Genomic DNA, 18,143 nt, shown 5'->3' on the forward strand with positions numbered 1-18,143 from the left:
TTCCACCTACAGTCAGTCTGTGAATTATCTATGTGCTTTCACATGGGGTACTGGTTTAAATGAAAGGAAAGCTGGTAACGGATACCCATGTCCTGTGCCAAACACTAATAGCTTGAAGCAGGTACCTATTCAAACTACATCCAACAACATCATTCATAGATGAATTACATGCAAGCACCATCTGGGTTTGTAGTAACACCCACTTCCCCAGCTATCATCAGGATTACTTCTTAGGAAGAAAAAAATGAGCACATTTCAAACACGAACAAGATGTAGCAGAGACAAATTATATGCAGACACTAAGATGTCACAATCTCTATTGATCAAATGTAAACATGATGACCTAATCACTGTGTTCCAAAGATGAGTCCTTAAGTTAGACCAGAGTCCTTAAGTTAGACCAGAGTCCTTAAGTTAGAGACCACAGAATTGGTTTCAGCAGGTGCTGTGAAGCTGTAGCTTGTTGGAAACTCCATCAGAAATGTGATCTGAACCAATGAGGGAAAAGACTTTCTCCCTTTCTCTTAGACTCCCAAAAACCAATCTTTTTGAAGCTTGGGGGTTCCAAGTTTGAGAGCTTTTAATTAAAGTCCTCACAACAATATAACTTCTGCATGTGCCAATTCCGTGACAAACAGTTTAAATTCTGCAGAAAAATGCCTTAAAAAAAAAAAAAAAAAAAAAAAAAAAAAAGGCGCGATATTAGCACTGTGTTAAAAGGATGCCACCTACTGGGCATCTCATCATCCTCCGGTAAAAGACCTGGAGAGGTAAATAAATAGGTAAGAGAAAAATGAAAAAGCCTGCTTTGCAGGAAAGCTCCCTAAAACTGGGGGGGGGGGAGAAAAAACAGAAAAAACCACTAACCAACCAACTCAACCAAAAACCCCAGCCCCCAATAGCTCTCTTGCTCTTTAAATTCAGGGTTTCCCAAAAGCTCAGAGTTTTTTTTCTTTTCTGCCAGCTTTCTCATGCATCCTTTTTTCTCTCGTAGTAGTAGCAGCAGCAATAGCCATGTTTCATGAGCATTTATTCTTTGTATTTTCCTCTTAACTCTTCCCCTTCTGGTGCCTATACTCCTGCTGAGAAGGTCATGACTTAGCAATCTGTTCACTGTCCAGGCTTCCCACTGAAACAATTTAAAAATGCAATACATGTGCATGAATGCGGAGATACACACAAGCAAACATGTTGGAATTAATATCATGCTTTAGGCAAAAATCAGTGTACTTTAGGCTCTCCTTGGTATGTGGTCAAAAAGAAAAGTTAAAAAAGAGGTTTCAGCTTTGAGATTGTATTTCCTGGTTTTGTGAGATTATCTCAGCCCTGTTACTTAATTGTTCCACCACTACATTCTACTTCAACAATTGAGTGTCCTTTTTATTTAAAATACTGCTTTTTAATAGAAAACTGTCAAGCACATAGGGAACTTCTTTTGTTACATCTAACATACCTTGCAATTGTGGAGTGAAAAATACCAGAAAAAAAATGAAGAATTGGTATGAGTTGATAAAGTCCCCAAGATTAAACACAAACCTTCAGAAAAGTGTGTAGTTCTTGTGCAATTTGCTAGTCAGAGGACAAACAAAACAGATGGATACATTTTCATTTACCATTGGGACCAATTATACTATTCCAGCAGTCAAAAGACTTTGAAACAAACCTGGATTACATTTATACATTTATATAGACTCTTTTTCACTAATGGACAAAAAAAGCAAAAGGACTTTATAAGCAGACTGTAATTCTTTGCATTAGAGCCTATTCTCATTTTCACTATGGTTACTTTTTGGTACGTTGACAGTACAATGATGACTTCATATGAATCAATGGTTTTCAAGTAAGAATTTGCTTATGTAGCTGTAAACCCACTATCACTATGCCTACTAAGGGCATCCTCTTTTTTGTAATTGGAAAAAGTACTCAGTGCAGTAACTGATGTGGTAAGAGCACAGAAATGCTTTTTATCCATAAGCTTCTTCCACTGACCCACACCTGAACGAGCCTACTCACACTCCATGGGAACTGTTATTTTTTACCATTCCACTTATATTACTGCAGCACAGTAATTTATACTCAACCAGCACTTGGGTGCCAGCGAGTCAAGCCCACTCTTTAAATATATGCTCACACACTTTTCATGCCTGTGACTCTCATGAGGAACACTTATGATAAAAAAATCTCAGAGCATGCCTGCACAGTGAGGGACAAGCCATCACATTTGTGCCAGGCTTGAGAGTGGGCACATGTACGCCTGTCTGAGGGTGGCACTGAGGCAGCCTGAGGCAGCAAGTGGAGAGTGAAGATGCAGTCGCTTGTGTTCGGTGGTGCATCGGCCTGACAATACACTTCTGGCCCCCACCGGTACCAGAGCCAGCATAGCTTGGAGTGGCATCACTGCAACAGGCACATCCCTGTCCCACATGTCTGCTGGCCAGAAAAAGCTGCAAGGATTGCTGGCGTCTAACTTCCCTGGATTACAGGGAACACACATAGCCTCAGTGCTGGGAACACCTGAGATCAGCCAAGTCTCCTCATTAGATACTGAGGAGCTAAATTCTATGTCTGCGTTTTTATTGTATTTTACCATTCTATTTCCAGGCATAAAAGGACAGATGTTCTGATTCCAGTCTACATAAACACCGGTTAAAGGTACGAATTCAGGCTAGTGATTTAAGTTGTTATGACTTGTTTATGGAAATGCCCATAATACACTGTTTCCCAATCCCTGAAATAAAGGAGTTCTTCCCAAGAAAGGCAGAAATTATCGAAGAAAAATGCAAAAGAGAGGGGTTCTGTATTATTAACCAACCAAATCTGCTCTAAGCAAGATGGCAAAACAAGATCTGTAAGCAGATGGGACAGGGACCTTGTTCCAGAGGCAGGAATTTGCATTGTGCATACAGAGAGTGTTTTAACAGTGTATCTCATAGCTACAGAAAACCCTAATTCTACCTACCTACATGCAGTAGATAGATTTTCTTTTTCTTCTTCTTGGGAAAAGTCACATAGCACTAGTTAGCTTGTACAGTACTTTGAGAAGTACTACATTCCTCCTGTCTGTGTGGCAGTGCTTACTTGCTATGTTTGCCTAAAGAGTCAAGTTAATTTAGGCTGAGGATACTGTGGAATATAGTTTGTGAAATACTACTTTAATAAAATTAGCAGAAAAATCTAAATCACCAATTTTTAAGAACACCAAAGCCACATTCTCACCCTTTCTACCCTCACGCTTTGACCATACCCAGGGATTTCACTTAATACCTTGCTGGAATGTCAAACAGAATTAAGGAGGACGAAACTGCTCAGGAACAAGCATGCAAATTAAGCAAGGAGGAGAAAGAGGTAAGAGTTTTCTACTAGATCTCTCTCTCAAACAAATGTGTGAATAACTGAAGTGGTTTCCTCCCTCTCCAAACATCTACCCCTCTCTTTTTTTACTATTAACTGGGAGTTCTGTCATACATAATCATACTGCTCTGGGATTCAGCAGCATTTGAAGAAGTCACAGTACCAAACAGGATTTCATCAGTATAATATTCCTTTCTTCGTGTAACACACACCTTACAACAGGTATGAAAACCTATGAGTAATGCTAGAGGTTTCATAAGCATGGTTAACAAGTAGTTTGCTATTTTACAGTATCCCATATTCTAAGTACTCTGAATAGCAGATTGCATCTTGCGTTAGTTCCTGTCAGAGAAAAACTCGCTCCTGACGCTCTCCAGTCTCACTGACAGGATGTCAGTGCTTCCAGTCACAGGAGCTAACTCATGCCCTAGCACCACGTCATTTCTCTTGCAGTGTGTGCAATCTACTCATAAAAAAAAAATAAACCAAACCTTAAAAGGAAGCAGAAGATGAAGAACAGAGGTGTACCTCCTTTATCAGCAAATGCTAACAATCCACAGAGAAAACGAGAGTTCTTCATGTACTAGCATTAAACATGAAAGCTAACAGACTGGCTGTCATACTGCCACCTCCTTTAAGATTGATGAGCTTTAATTATTCAGCAGGATTAAGATCACTTTAATATTAACTCTCAATAGTATCTTAAGTATATCAGCTTTAGCACTCTGAAATTTTTATTTGCAGCCTCAGGCTCTTAAATTTCTGCATTGTTTTCACTTTCCTCCTTTGATTTTACTAATGGATGAAATTTTTAGCATAACATCTGTCTTCAATGATGTTAAAAGACCTTTTAAACAAAAACATATGGTACTTTCCTGTGGTTTTAAATCACTGGTGCCTTTACCTCATATTGAGTCTCTTGGAATTGCATTAATAAAACCAAACTCATGTAATATAGTGAGATGATTAAAGACTGCAGATTATAAAGGTAACTCTGAAGTTAGAAGCCACTTGGATAGCCTTTATTTAGCCTTCTTAGGGTTAAGTACTGCAATTTTTACTTACTTGTTCTCAGACTTCTTTTGCCATTGGAATCCTTCACTGGGTTTTTGAGGATGAACAGTGCTCACTGAATAAAAAGGGATTCAATACTTCATTTCATCACTGGTATTTATAGGATTTCTTTTATTGTACATACATCAAACCTTTCATGGCAAACAAGATTTATTAATTTCTTTACATTCCTTTTTCCTTGGTGCTCATTACTGCAGTATAAATGCTTCACTGACAGCTAACTCACCTTCAAACTACTGCTGTTTGGTGAGAGATAGCATTATCGTGATTCCACAGATGAGGAGCCAATGCATTTCCCTTTCATGGCTTGGCATTTTTTTCATTAAACAAAGAAAGACTTCTAAAACCCACTACCTGCTCTCAGTAGCTCATCGTATCATACATATGAAGGATGAGGAAACAAGATACAAGACATGGAAGGAAAAATGTTTAAAAGACTGCTGGCAGTGTATTGTTGTGTTTTCATAAATGTTGCCATGTACATCACTAGTGCAGCGTCCCCAGCTCGTGCAGCACATCTGTAGAGGTATTTCTCCATAGAACATTTAATTTTATTTCAAGGTAAACCATGTCCGTATTTTCTAAAATTCTTGGGTGATTGTGGACTGTACAATAGAATCTCTTCCTCCTACAAGTTCTTACAGAAATTACATAATTTATGCTATTTAGCAGGTAAACTGCTATCCCTACTCTGAGTTTCAGTTTCTTTGGGGCAATTAGCGTTTTTAGCCCTTTTTCCTTTCTTACATTTTTGGATATGGTTGGATGCCTCCTTTCCAGACCACTTTCCCTGAGTCATATTAAAAAAATGGGCTGGAATGGACCTCTGGAGATAACCTAGCAACCCCATCCTCAAAGCAGGGCTAACTTCAAAGATAGATCTGGTTATTCAAGGTCATATCCAGGCTAGTTTTGAGTTTCTAAAAGGATGGAAATACCACAGCCTCTCTGGGCAATCTGTTCCAGTGCTCAACTGTTCTCATTCATCTGCTTGCTAATGATTTGGATCTGACTGTGATTTAGAAATGTCCCCAAAATCATGTGATTAACACTACTGGTTTTTAGTGGCATTCACTCTGGTAAGAGGGTGAGATTTTCTGCTATTTCAAGACCTCTTTTCTTAGATATATCTTGTGCAGATGATTATCAGCAGGCATTTTTGAAATGCTGTCTTCTGGATAAAGTGTTGGAGGCATTAATTAGCTGCCCTCCTTGTCCTATCTGACTTTCCAGTACCAAACTGTGCATCTAACATAATGAATATGCTTGTTAGAGAGGGCTTAGAAGTGATGTCATTAGCATGAGTGGGCTGTTTTGTTCCTGTATTATTGCATGATTGTCCTTGTGTTGATTTGTTCCTGATTCATTGCTTTAAAGATCTTTAATGTCTATGCATACACGGAATACCCTATGTTTTTTTCTCTATTGCCAACATCAAATGCACCCTTTCCCATGGCTTCTTCACTTTTGTAATTCATGTCTTCATTGCCAAGAGGCTTGAACTGGAAATAACTATCACAGCGCAGTATGCCTTTCTGGTACTGCCTTATAGCTGGATTTTGCAGCAAGCAGTTGACATCCTCTGTCTTCAAAGACACACGGAAGGCTAGTATTACACTGTCCTGCCAGGCTACTGCCTTTTCCAGTTTTCACTGTTATTAATGTATTTATCAAATTTAATGAATAGCTAAACTTTATATCCAAAAATAATTCTGCAGGAGCGTCTGTTATAGAGATAGATGGATGCTTAATTGTATCCTTCTACTTTTATCTACATAGAATATATGTTCTTGTATCCTACTAGCCTTGTTTTGTGCCACAGGTCCACTTTTTCCTGCAGTCAGTCCCAAAAATTGTACCCCAATACTGATGCTCATTTCTATGGCTATTTCTTTTTAATTTATTTTAGAAGTTGCATGTCTCACCACTATAAATCTCCTTTTAACAGCAATATTGCTGCTGGCTGCTTTCCCCAGAGACATTCTTCAGCTGCACATACGGAAGACTTTGATCTCCTCAGTCTGCTTTGCAGTATTTAACATACATCTTCTCAAACACCTGCTTTTATTTTTTCATTGCATGAAGTACCTTGTATGATACTACAATTTGCTGGGTTTGTGCCTCTGCAGTATGCTTCGTTTCTAACGTGAACTGTGGTTGATGCTTCTTTCTGGGACTGTGTATACAAGTGACTGCTGACCTCTCACATTTTATCATTCACATGTCATCAACAGTACTGAGGTGTCCTCTCATCTGCTCTCTATCTCTTATGCTCGAGCCATTCTAGTGGTATTCTAGGATGTTCAAGTGTCCTTCAGTAACATACATACTTTCATTTAATTTTTACCTTCTCCTATTAGATGTTTTCCAGCATCCCATTCTCCTGTATAAGAACATTCTTTTTATAATCAGTTACAGCTGGCTGATTCGCTCACACCAAAGGACTCAGTAAGTCAAGTCCTCAACTTTCCTAAGATTTCTTCCCTGAACTGAGAACTCCTCTTTCTGAAACCAGGTACTTCAAATCACTCCAACTGTCCATTCACTTTTCTTCTGTCAGCTTCAGGACCTTTCCCTTATGAACATCTATAAATGTTCTTATCTGTCTGTACAAAATAATATGAGAAACACAGAATCTTTCTCCTTTTTTGCCTGCCGCCCAACAGAAAAATTATTCCATCAACTAAACCTGTGCATAAATTAAGCCTTCTGGAAGTTCATAAGGTGTACACTTCTTGCTTTTCCCTGTATGAGGAACAAAAGGAAAAAAAAGAGGGGAGGGAATTCTGTCTCTTCCAATACATCTTCCTCCTACTGTCCTGGTGTCTTGCCAGCTTGCACCCTTATTGCCCCTAAATGCCTCTTCCTGGGAATCACTGCTTTTCAGGTATCAGTTTGTTGCTCAGCATCTAACATGTCAAACAAGCTTGTCCTTCTCAAACAAGCTTGTCCTTCTCAAATGCTTCCTGTCCCAAACTCCACACTCCACTGGCGCTCACTACTAACTTATAATTCCACTTTCAGTATTCCTCTTCCACATATGAAACCATTCCCATTTTCCCACATATTTATACCTCTTCCTGCTCCTCCTTTGCGCTTTAGTCTTGTTCTACCTGCTCTCAGTTAGGCAGTGTTAACTGGCTTACACTACCTTAAAACTGTGATTGCAGACCAAAGCTCCAGGAAGATCAGGGCTGTACGTATGTGGGTGTGTTCCCACACAAAGAGTAGAAGGTTCAGTCCTGACTCACGAACCATCTACTGTCAAGTGCATCTTCCATTTTCTTGTGTATGGTAGCACAAGAACTTCTCGAAGAAAAAGAACAACCAGAACTTGAGGATATAAGCAAAACAATATATTCTGCACTAGAGGAGATTTTCAGTAACCACGAAAATCATCTGGCTAAAATTTTCCAAGTAAATTCAGCAGATTGAAGAGTGTGACAGTTAAATTTTCTTTTTTTATATACATATACATCCATGTCTCTATATTATATTTAATATAGAGAAAGGGCTTCCCTTTGAAAACGTGCATTGTGGTGAAGCACCTGGGGAGGGAAGAAATAGTGGTGCAAGACATGCAGCAAGACATGCAGCAAGTCTCCCTCTCTCAAAAGGCTATGCCAGGATGTACAGTTATGCTTCTGGGGGACTGGGAGGGGGGATTTTATTGCTATGGGCCTGAGCCCAGCAAATCAATCAGTGCAAACCACCACAGTGCTTCCCTGGATGCTCCTGTTCTCTGACTCCTGTTCCTGTTTTTTCCCTCCTTGCTGTTGTTGCATTGAGAGTGGTCTGAGAAAGGGTTCCTTTGCTTTACCCAGATCCTCTCCTTGCTTCTTCCTTTAACACCATTGCTAGCTGCTAACCTGCAGGACCCCTGAGAGCACAGCAGGGTACTTCACTATAAGGGTGGTGAGACACTGGCACAGGTTACCCAGAAAAGCTCTGGCTGCCCCATCTCTGGTAGTGTTCAAGGCCAGGTTGGATGGGTCTTGGAGCAACCTGGTCTGGTCTCGTGGAAAGTGTCTCTGCCTGTGGCAGGAGATTGGAACTAGATGATCTCTAAGGTCCCTTCCAACACAAACCATCTATGATTCTACAAGTATGCACTATGAATAGGGCTGTATTCTCTCCCAGTATCTCCTCCAGAGTGTTGCATCCTTGTCCATCCAAACCATGCCCATTGCAGAGTACAAGACACTTATTATACTATGGTGCATTTGTTTGAATTAAAATAATATTTTATTATATATAAAATAAAATTTCAATAACATTGAAATTCTGCTCTTGAACCGCAAAAGTATTTTAATGATAGATTTTGTTAAAAAATTCTTGCAATTAATTAATGTTTCCTTTTTCATTGAAAAAAGGAACATTTTCAACAGTAAAATTAGCTCTGAAATACATTTTTTAAAATCCTACACTGAAGTAATTGGCGTAACTGTCTTTAAAAGTTACACCCATATGTATTCTCCATGTGGAAGTATACATGAGTTGGAAACCGTAATTTATCACATCAAGAAACCTCTTATCAAACACATTCTTTGACGTGGTACATGGCATGGCTGTAACATATTCGATGACCTGCATTATAGTAAGTAATATACTGACCATATGTTGCAAGTTAGTTAGATAATTAGAGAAATTATAGGGTTTGATACTAATAAAACACTGTCCCAATATTTTGCAAGGGTATGAAGATCCTTTCACTTAATAGGGGAGGTTCCATAGGATGCTTTCTGTGTACAGTGCACACATACCTCCTTTTGGCTTAACCATACTAATTTCTCACACTCTGTAGGCCATTAAGCCCCACTTCTTTTCCTCTTATTGAAGGGGAGGCTGCTACAGTTTTCACCATGGATTAGTTTAAATACAAAGATTTGTGTCATTTCTATCACTGCACAGAAAACTCAGCTCTATAGCAATGACAGAACGCTGGTGTGGGCTTGGATTTTTAGTTTGCATGTACATCTCAAATGCAAACTATTTTGGACAGTAGGTGGAAAAGAAGTGATAATAGCTATACGCTGACTACCTACAGGTTTTTCCAGTGATGACTTCTGATTACATTATGCATTTCATGGGATAAAAACATTTCCTTCAAAACACTGTAGATCTGATTGTCAATAAAGTCAGCAGGCGTTTGAACACTTATAAAGCCAAACATACGTGTTTTCTTTTCAGTGCTGAAATTACTCCAGTCTTTAGGAAGCATATACTATCAAACACCATGAGAAAATAAAAACAAAAAAATACAATAAAACCCAGCAGAGTAGAAAATACTAGGTCTGCTTTCTCTGTGAGAACATGTGGTAACAATGATTATTATTTATTATTTGATCCTGCTTCAACCCAAAATGTACTTGGCAACATTTGAACACAGAGGAAAATATTGTAATGTGAGCAGGGCTTGACTCTTTTAAGCCCTTGAGCAGTCTGTAGTAGGGGAAGTGGCCCTCAGAAAATTAAAGGAAGTCTCCTCACACTCAGTTGCTCCCCATCACTGAGTCTTTCTCAAGAACACGGTTTTAAAGATTTGCTAAACTCCAAGCACTACAACTCTGCACGGTCAGCAGCACATGATCAGCCATCTATGGGTTACTCTTTCAGTTTATCAGTGTATGTTCTTGAACAGCCTGAAGCAAAGCCAAAAACTTACCAGAGATGCTCAAAACTGGTCAAACCAAACCAGCCTTTGAATCAGCCTCACACTAATCCTGTTTGCCATTTTCCTTTGTTAGAAACATAGTTCCTGGAAGACTTGCAATATAAAATGTTAAGATTCAATAATCCACTCAAACACCTGTGAAATTGACTAAAAATCAGTATCAGTGATTGGTCCTACCAATACCTTGCATATGCAAAATTAAATATTGGACCATAAATGAAATTTTCCCCACTACGATACATGTAAATGGAAGACAGTGCTGTCTATTAGTTAGTTAGGCATTTTGTAAAGTAACTTTCCAGAAGGTCATCCCTACTACTAAATACTAACAACAGCAGCAAAACTACCATTCCTTTCCTGTACTGTTTGGAGAGTAAGGATGTGGAGACAAAAGAAAATAAAGATTCCATTAGGAGCTGGACTCACTGGTGAGAACAGGAAGAGTTCTAATCCAACTTTTAGTCACATGAAGAAACTCAGGAGTCTTAGATACCTTTCTCTACCAAAGCCAAGAAAAATGTAAGAAGTTTCTCTGAGAAATCAAAGTAGTGAAGACATAAGCATCCTCCCTCTCTGGTTCTTCAATATTTAAAGCTGGAGGAAATTGCACACAGCGTGTTTAAGACTATGAAATGCTCACACCCACGCGGTGTTTCAGGCTGCTAGTACAGTTTGGAGAGGGACTATCATGACAATCTAAAGGTCAAGTATCTTTTGTTGTTCGCTGTACTCCAATGGATAAGAGATGACAATCCTTAACATATAAAGAGCTCTAACTTTATGAGACAGCATTCATTCCTCTTCTGTGAGGAATCATACTCGTCCATGCAAAGATACACCATCATGTTACAACAAAGAAAAGGGAGCTCAGTGTAACAGAAGGGCCTAGTGATGAAGCAGCTGCACAACTACAGGTAACAAAGACGACAGAACACAGGCTATAGACTAAGGCTACAGGTAACCAAGACTACATGTATAGAGACAAACAAGTTGGAGTAAATCACATGGTGATAGCTCTGTACAAAAGAATGTTGCTTTGTGCAACAGAAAGTGAGACACAAACTGGTTCTGTACTGAAGGCAACGTAAGGCATCATCAGTACAGTACTGCATCATAATGGGGGTAAATTTAAAAGGAAAAATCTCTTGTGGGGTTCACATTACTTCTCCACAGACCACTTAAATCAAACCAGCATGATCTGCTACAGATAACTGCTCTGGCAAACACGACTTGTGGGGAAGATCCAGATACAAACAATATGAATGAAATACAACTGCAGAGCTATCTGTGACTTTCTAAGTAGTTAATACTCATTACTGATATCAGCTGGAGGGAAATCAAAACTAACAGAAATGGAGTCATCTATCTGCATACATCACACTGAAATGCTTCAGTCACATGAGCCTTCTCGTGTTAGAGCATGCCTCAGTGCTGCCTGAGGGAAATAGAAGGGGCTAATTCACTCTATGAATTTATTCAGTCTTTGATTACCTTTCTCACCCTTCCCTCAAGCTCTAAACAGTGCCATGGATTACAGCTTTTATTTTTTTTAAGCAAGTACTGAAACTTAAGTAAATATTTCACCATAAAAAAACCACACACAGAAAATTCAGTTGACCTTTAAAGGGACACTGTGCCAAACGTAGAGTCTCATTCCAGTCAGTAATAAAAAAGTAAAAAAGAAGTTTAGTTTCTTTTTCTTTTACAAGTATATCTCAACACGATCTTAACCATGGAGCCTTGACATCTTTATAATAGCAACACTGTGTTTTCAGAAACATTTCCCATATTTAAAAGAGATATTTTTGTCAGCTTAGTTCTGAGAAGACAACTCTGAAGACAAGACACAATTCATCTTGACTCAGGCAACCTCCAAATATGTCTGTGAACTCACTTGCTCACTTGGCCTTCAGAAATGCCCAATTTCTAGGACAAGCCAACAGAATAAATATCTGCTTTTCTACTTGTGGAGGGTTAGTTCAGCACTTTGTAGCACATCCAGGAAGAGAAAGGCATTTCAAACACCTGCTTTTGAACAGTAGCAATTTTCTAACCTCTGCTTTACCCTAAGCTAATGAGGACGTCACAAACTACAGTTAACATATCAAAGCCAGCAACGAGCTCACAGCATATCTTTCTACTGCTTGAAAGTATATACTGCTACACCTACCATGAATAAAATATAGTGAAACCACAGATTCAAAAATACTGCAAAATGCGTCAAATGTATTATTCATCTAACTCTTGGTAATAGTTAATAATATTCATCAAAAACCACAGATAAAGTGATACGGTTCTTACATACACTGCTGGATATGACCAAGCAGGAAATCATTTGTTAGACAGTGCCACATGAAACTGCGACATATGAAACTGAAATACATGCTTACTTCCAAAACCACTACTAGAAGTGTGGTGTGAACAGCCAATTCTGCCAAATCTGTGCCAGGTTTTTTATTAAGCATAACTGAAGTAAATGATCAAAAAAGTCAAGGTCCAGAAGCTTGTTTTAAACTAGATGCCATTCCATACCACCTTTACTGAACCACACAGGATTACCATGAAAAACAAAACAGGAGTACTGCAATCGCATTGAGGTACAGTAAATAAGAAGCATTTACATGAACTGCATTTTTCAGTTTGTGTACAGTATGTAAAATTAAGAACACCAGTACTGCACCACTAGTCCATCTCCTCCTGGAGTCAGAAAAGCTCCTCTCTGCAGGTTCCCAGAGTCTCTGGTACACAGGGTAAGCTGATCTTTTCAGTAATCCACCTTTCAGGACTACAGCACTTCAGTATGCAACTTACTAAAAGCAGTACTAGTTTGCCTGTCTACCATATGATCCTAATTCAGAAGGCATTTTGAGAACCATAGAAAAATACGTGGCAGCCTACCTCTGATGTGTTTTGTATCTACTCTCATTCCCAGTGTTATTCCCTATCAACTACAGTCAACGACTCCACTTTCTTCTTATGGCTGAATATCAAAATTTCTTGTTCTTCCTTGGTTTAACGGTAAGCCTTTGCATACATCCATACAAAGCAGGCATACATACAGGCAGTCAAATGGAGCTCACTACCAGGGGGTAACTACCACCCCAGGTCCTCCTCATCCTGGGGATCCATATCCTTAACCAAGGATCACCTCAAAAGCATGGAGCCAACTGAAAGGCTCACAGGTTCACTGGTGAGGCAGCACCATGTCCTTGGTTTGTTCAGCAGATCACCTGAAGTAAGACTCCTCCAACATCTGTGGATACCATCTTGATTAAAAAGGTGCCCAGCTAAAACACGCCTATAAATACAACCTTTAGCATGAGGCATGGCTTTTCCAATTGTAACTTTTGGGTGAATACCAAAACGTATTGATAGCAGTACCTCTTATTGACTGAGATGTGGCCAATATCTCTGCCATCATCATCAATTTCTCCAAATGAGCAATTCAGTGTGTCTCTCCATTTCATAGTTTAAATTTCATCGATTATAAAGGAACAGTTTTGAAAACAGTCTTGCATACAGATTTTCCATTCTCTCCACTTGCCAAATCCCACCATCAAATGCTATGCATGGAAACGTAACTGCTACAAAAATAACTAAAGCTTCAGCACAAAATATCTATTTCCAATATCTGTATTATTGACCTTCAAACAAAATTCTTTTTTAAAATTAAGAGTGCTGTTTAGGTACGTGGAAACAGTTTCAACTTTCCCAGTTGTTTCCCCTCCTTCAGAAGAATGAGAATTACCTTTCAGGAAATTTATATCTAGGCTTTCTCTGCATTAGAACCACTCATTATAGCATCTACACTGCAGCAAGTTCCCAAACAAAACACCACCTCTGTAGCACAGTGCCATGCAGAGATCCCAGGGCTCATCCTGAAGCAGTCATTTTAGGTACCTGCAGCAACTCTGTCACAAAGGCATGGCAGCCACCAGAGACCAGGTCTTTGCTTCTCAGGACTAGGCCACAGGGGCATGTCTGGCCACTGGCACTTGAGTTGCACTCATGTACCAGAGGCTTCTAGCAGCCAGACCCACTCCTTCCTAAGTAGGGAAGTAACTAAAAGCAATGTCAAATGCAAAGTGGGTGTAAGACCAAAAACCAGCACAGAACAAACAACATGTAATTATGTGCAGTTCTTTGGCAGGCTACTGCCAGTAAACACTGAGGTTCATAATGAAGTAAACAAGATCAGAGAGAAATAACATACAACCTTAAGGTGCTGGTCATTCATTTCTGGGTACCTTTATGAAAGAATTAACATTAAATCCTGTTAACAGGTGCTTGGTGTACCCTTGTTAAGTACAGAGTACTCATGTTTCAGACCTACATCATCTTTTGGCTTTTGGCAAAATGTCTTCAGTCTCTCTTGACATTGCAAATTTTTCAACAGAGTGAATTTTACTCTGCTTAGTAGCTCTAGGCAGGGGCCTGACTGGATGCCACTCTAACACATACAGCAGTTCTAAGTGCTCAGCACATAACAGAATCGCCCCTGAAAGACCCAGGTAAGATCTGTGTTAGCACTAATATGACTCCCAATACTGACTTAAATGGCAACAGTTAAGACCTAAACATCAATTACCCAAAATAAAACAAAACTGAGCTTACCAGCTTAGTAGTATGTAGAACTGATGGGCATTTTCAGAACTGAATTTCATGGTACTTGCTAGCCCAACTTTCAGCCAAGTGTAGCTCAATTACTGAGTCACTCATTTTCCCCCAAACTGTATTGTTACGCATACTTTTAAAAATAAATACAGAAGAGTCTTTTTTCTATCTAATGATTTTCAGGAACTCCAAGTCATGATGTGCTCTTTCTTCCATTTTCACTTATACAAAATTAGTGGAAATTACTGGCAGCAATGTTGGTCATGCCAATGTTATCACATAACAGGACTTGCAAGTGTCCATTTAGCTTCTTACAGGTCCATCGATACAGATTTAAAGTTAGCATATAATACTAACTGGCTAGCTTCTAAGCAATGTTCTGTTCTACTTTGATTTGGAAGAAAAACAATTCAGCAAACACTCTGTAGAATGTTGTTTTCATCTTTAATGAAAATTCTCAACTTTTTCAGATGGTTTTCAAACCCATTCTGCTATAGACATGAAGAAAAAAAAAAGTTTGCTGAACTGGATTCTGACAGTTTATTAAGCTAATCCTTGTGAATATATTATTTGGTAATATTTCAACAAGGTTTTTAGAAAAGATGTTTCTGTTCCGTCACCTCCCATCAGAGCTTATGAGCTGCAGAGAACTAACTGTAACATAGCTCAAGTGTTTGCTGATATTTTTACAGTAAGTCAAATATTTATCAGTTTGTGGACTTCTTTGACATAAGCAACATAATCTGATAATATTCCCCGCCCCAAATCACTAACTGAATTTAAACATTGCCACTTTCTAACCAAAGTTGGCTGGCACTTGCTATAGATGATAAAGAAGACCTACAGTGAAGCCCACTCTTTGGAGGTGTTAATTGGGATTTTGCCATTGATCTTAAGAGGGACAACATTTACCCAAGATTTATAAAGCTAGCATACTTCACTACCTGTTGGTAGGTACTGAAACACAATGGATTAGTTCATTCGGAATAATTTCAGGTCTGCCAGCATATGATATCTATAGTAAGCACCAGAGCAGTAACTTTAGCAAACGTTACCTACTGGTAAAGGTTGCCAGATGTCTGAAGAAATTAAAAGGAAATATTAGCTCTCCTGTATTTAATTCACCTACTTGACAATTCTGCTTAGGATTCTGAATAGTGAAATAAATTCCCTCTTCAGCTCGACACCACCTGCAGTTTGAGCTGTTGGCAGCAGAGAAATGTTATCCTGATCAGCCCCGATATGTTCCGCCTTAGAGCAGTGTAGAGACCTTTCCACTGGCCAAATGCGAAGATTCCCCACCTGAATACCATCCTACAAACACTGAAGGGGAAAAGAAGCAGAAGCAAGAGCTTTATTTCATTCAGTGCCTGCAAAAAGACAAAGGCATTTTAATGCAATGGCTTGATTAATTCATTCTAAACTCCCTTTAGCCAGACTACTTAATTCCATTGCAACAAGAAAAGTGCACAGTTCTGGGAAGAATATCACATGCTGCGTTACTCTTAAGAAGTTGAAGTGATAGCCAGCGTATGTAAAAGTGTGGCAGGAAGGCGTCTGTTAGATATGGACAATATTGACTTCAAGAGATCTTAAACATCTTTCTATTTACTCTTTTTATGAATGATTTTTTCATTCATCATTTTGGTTACAATTGACATTTTGTAACTAAAATAAACCAGAAGGGTTTTTTTTCCTTTTCTCTACAAATTGTCAACTTCATTAACATTGTCAAAAACCCCACAAGAATGAAATCAATATAGCAATCTAAAGACAAAATTGGCAGGCATTTATATTGTACTTGGACATATCAATCTACCGTCATCACTGGCAATACTCCGAAACCTATTGATGTTTTATGTTTGCAGTGTGAAATGACAAAGAAAGTATAGATCTCGGCACGAATGAGAAGCACGGAGTAGTGACTCAGGTGTCATTTAAATGCCCCGTACTTCCAGGATGGAGAGCGGCCACTGTCTCTGATCTACACCGTATCGGTAGCGACCCGCTCGGCAGCGCACAAGCCGCGGTGGGAACTCCGAGACTCACCGTACTCCGGAGCCCTCTCGGCTCCCGCGGAACCTCGCGGAGGCTGCGCTCCCTCCCGCGCCCCTTCCGCCGGTGCCACCGCACACGCCGCTGTTGCGGGTTAGAGCTCCTACACCCTCTTCCCCAAGCCCCCCCCCCCCATTTTTGGCTGGAGTGACAGCCACGGTGTGCTCCCCTCTCCCCGCCGGTGGTCGGACCCCCGCGGCCGGTCTCCCCAAGGCGGCGGGTTGGGAAAGACAAGAGGCGAAGTTGCCGGGACTTACGGTGGCAGCGCTCCCGGCGCTGGCGCGGCACCTCTCCCGGCCTCCTGTCACCTCGGGCCACCTCCGCGGTGGTTCGGCGTCCGCAGCGGCGCAGACTGGACGGCCCGTCACTCCTCGGAGGGGCGCATGGCTCCGCCCGCTCCCCGACACCCTCCCGGTGGGTGCCCGCGTCCCGGAGGGGGCGGGCTGGCCGAGCGCTTCAGCCGGCACACGGACAGGCACTGGCCAGGGCAGACCCCCTCCGGCGGGGCTGCGCCTCCGGAAGCATCTGCCGCTTCTCACCCGCGACGCGCCTACCGCCCCGATCCTCCCAGGCCGCCGGCGGGGTTTCACGCCGACGTCGGTGTGGGGCGGACGGAGAGCGCCCGGCGGCAGCGCCTCCCCCGCCTCCGCCTCCCCGCGGCTCCCGGCCGCCTGCTGCCGGTGGGGCGGCCGCGCAGGAGCCGGCGCTGCGCCGGCGGGCGTGGCGCGGGTGGTGAAGCGGAGAGGGGGCGCCGCTCCCGCCGCACCGCCTGCGGGAGGGGTGCGGGGGGACCCGCTGCTCCGAGGAGAGGGACGCCCGGGCCGGCGACCGAGACCGCGTCCCTTGTCTCGGCTCCGCCGGGGAGCCCGTGGGCGGCGGCTGACAGCCCTGCCCCTGGTGTCCCCCCGGTGGGGGCCGGCCGTCACGGACCCTGCCCGCAGCCTCAGGGCGCCCCGCTCTACCCTCTTCCTCTCCCCACCTTCCTCCTCCTCTCGGGGAAGTTTTCTGACCTGAGGCTGCGTCTCGGTCCCATGGCGGGCACCTTTCGAAGAGGAAAGCCGAGAGAGTGGAGGGCGCGGAGCTGAGACCCCGGCCCTCGGGAGCCCTGCCCGCCCCAGGGATGTACCCCGCATCCTCCCGTCTGCCCCGTCTCCTCTGCTGCTCTCCCAGCTTGCGTGAACCATTTACCTACCGTCCACTGAGGCGAACAAGGGGTGGCCACAGCATTTACTGGACGGCAAAGTCATCTAAATTCCCGATTCTGCTCCAAAAGCATTTTAAACAAAAGGAGAGGCCGCGGAAGACCCTGTTCCGAGCACCTGTGGTCCCCCCAGAAGAGCAGTCCCCTGCTATACCTGCTACGCGGGCATCCAGA

At 41.6% G+C, this 18,143-nt stretch overlaps 1 protein-coding gene across 3 annotated transcripts in view; it reads right to left on the minus strand.

The window, feature by feature from the left end:
* CALCR (calcitonin receptor) overlaps positions 1-17,556 on the minus strand; it is a 170,835-nt gene extending 153,279 nt beyond the window's left edge. For all 3 annotated transcript variants that reach the window (XR_003994071.1, XM_030503613.1, XM_030503630.1), the window contains exon 1: positions 17,026-17,556. The gene's annotated coding sequence lies outside the window, so the exon portion shown is untranslated. The remainder of the gene's footprint in view (positions 1-17,025) is intronic.
* Between the last annotated feature and the right edge of the window lie 587 nt (positions 17,557-18,143).

The sequence above is a fragment of the Strigops habroptila genome, chromosome 1 (genome assembly GCF_004027225.2).
Source record: "Strigops habroptila isolate Jane chromosome 1, bStrHab1.2.pri, whole genome shotgun sequence".
Lineage (NCBI taxonomy): Eukaryota > Metazoa > Chordata > Aves > Psittaciformes > Psittacidae > Strigops > Strigops habroptila.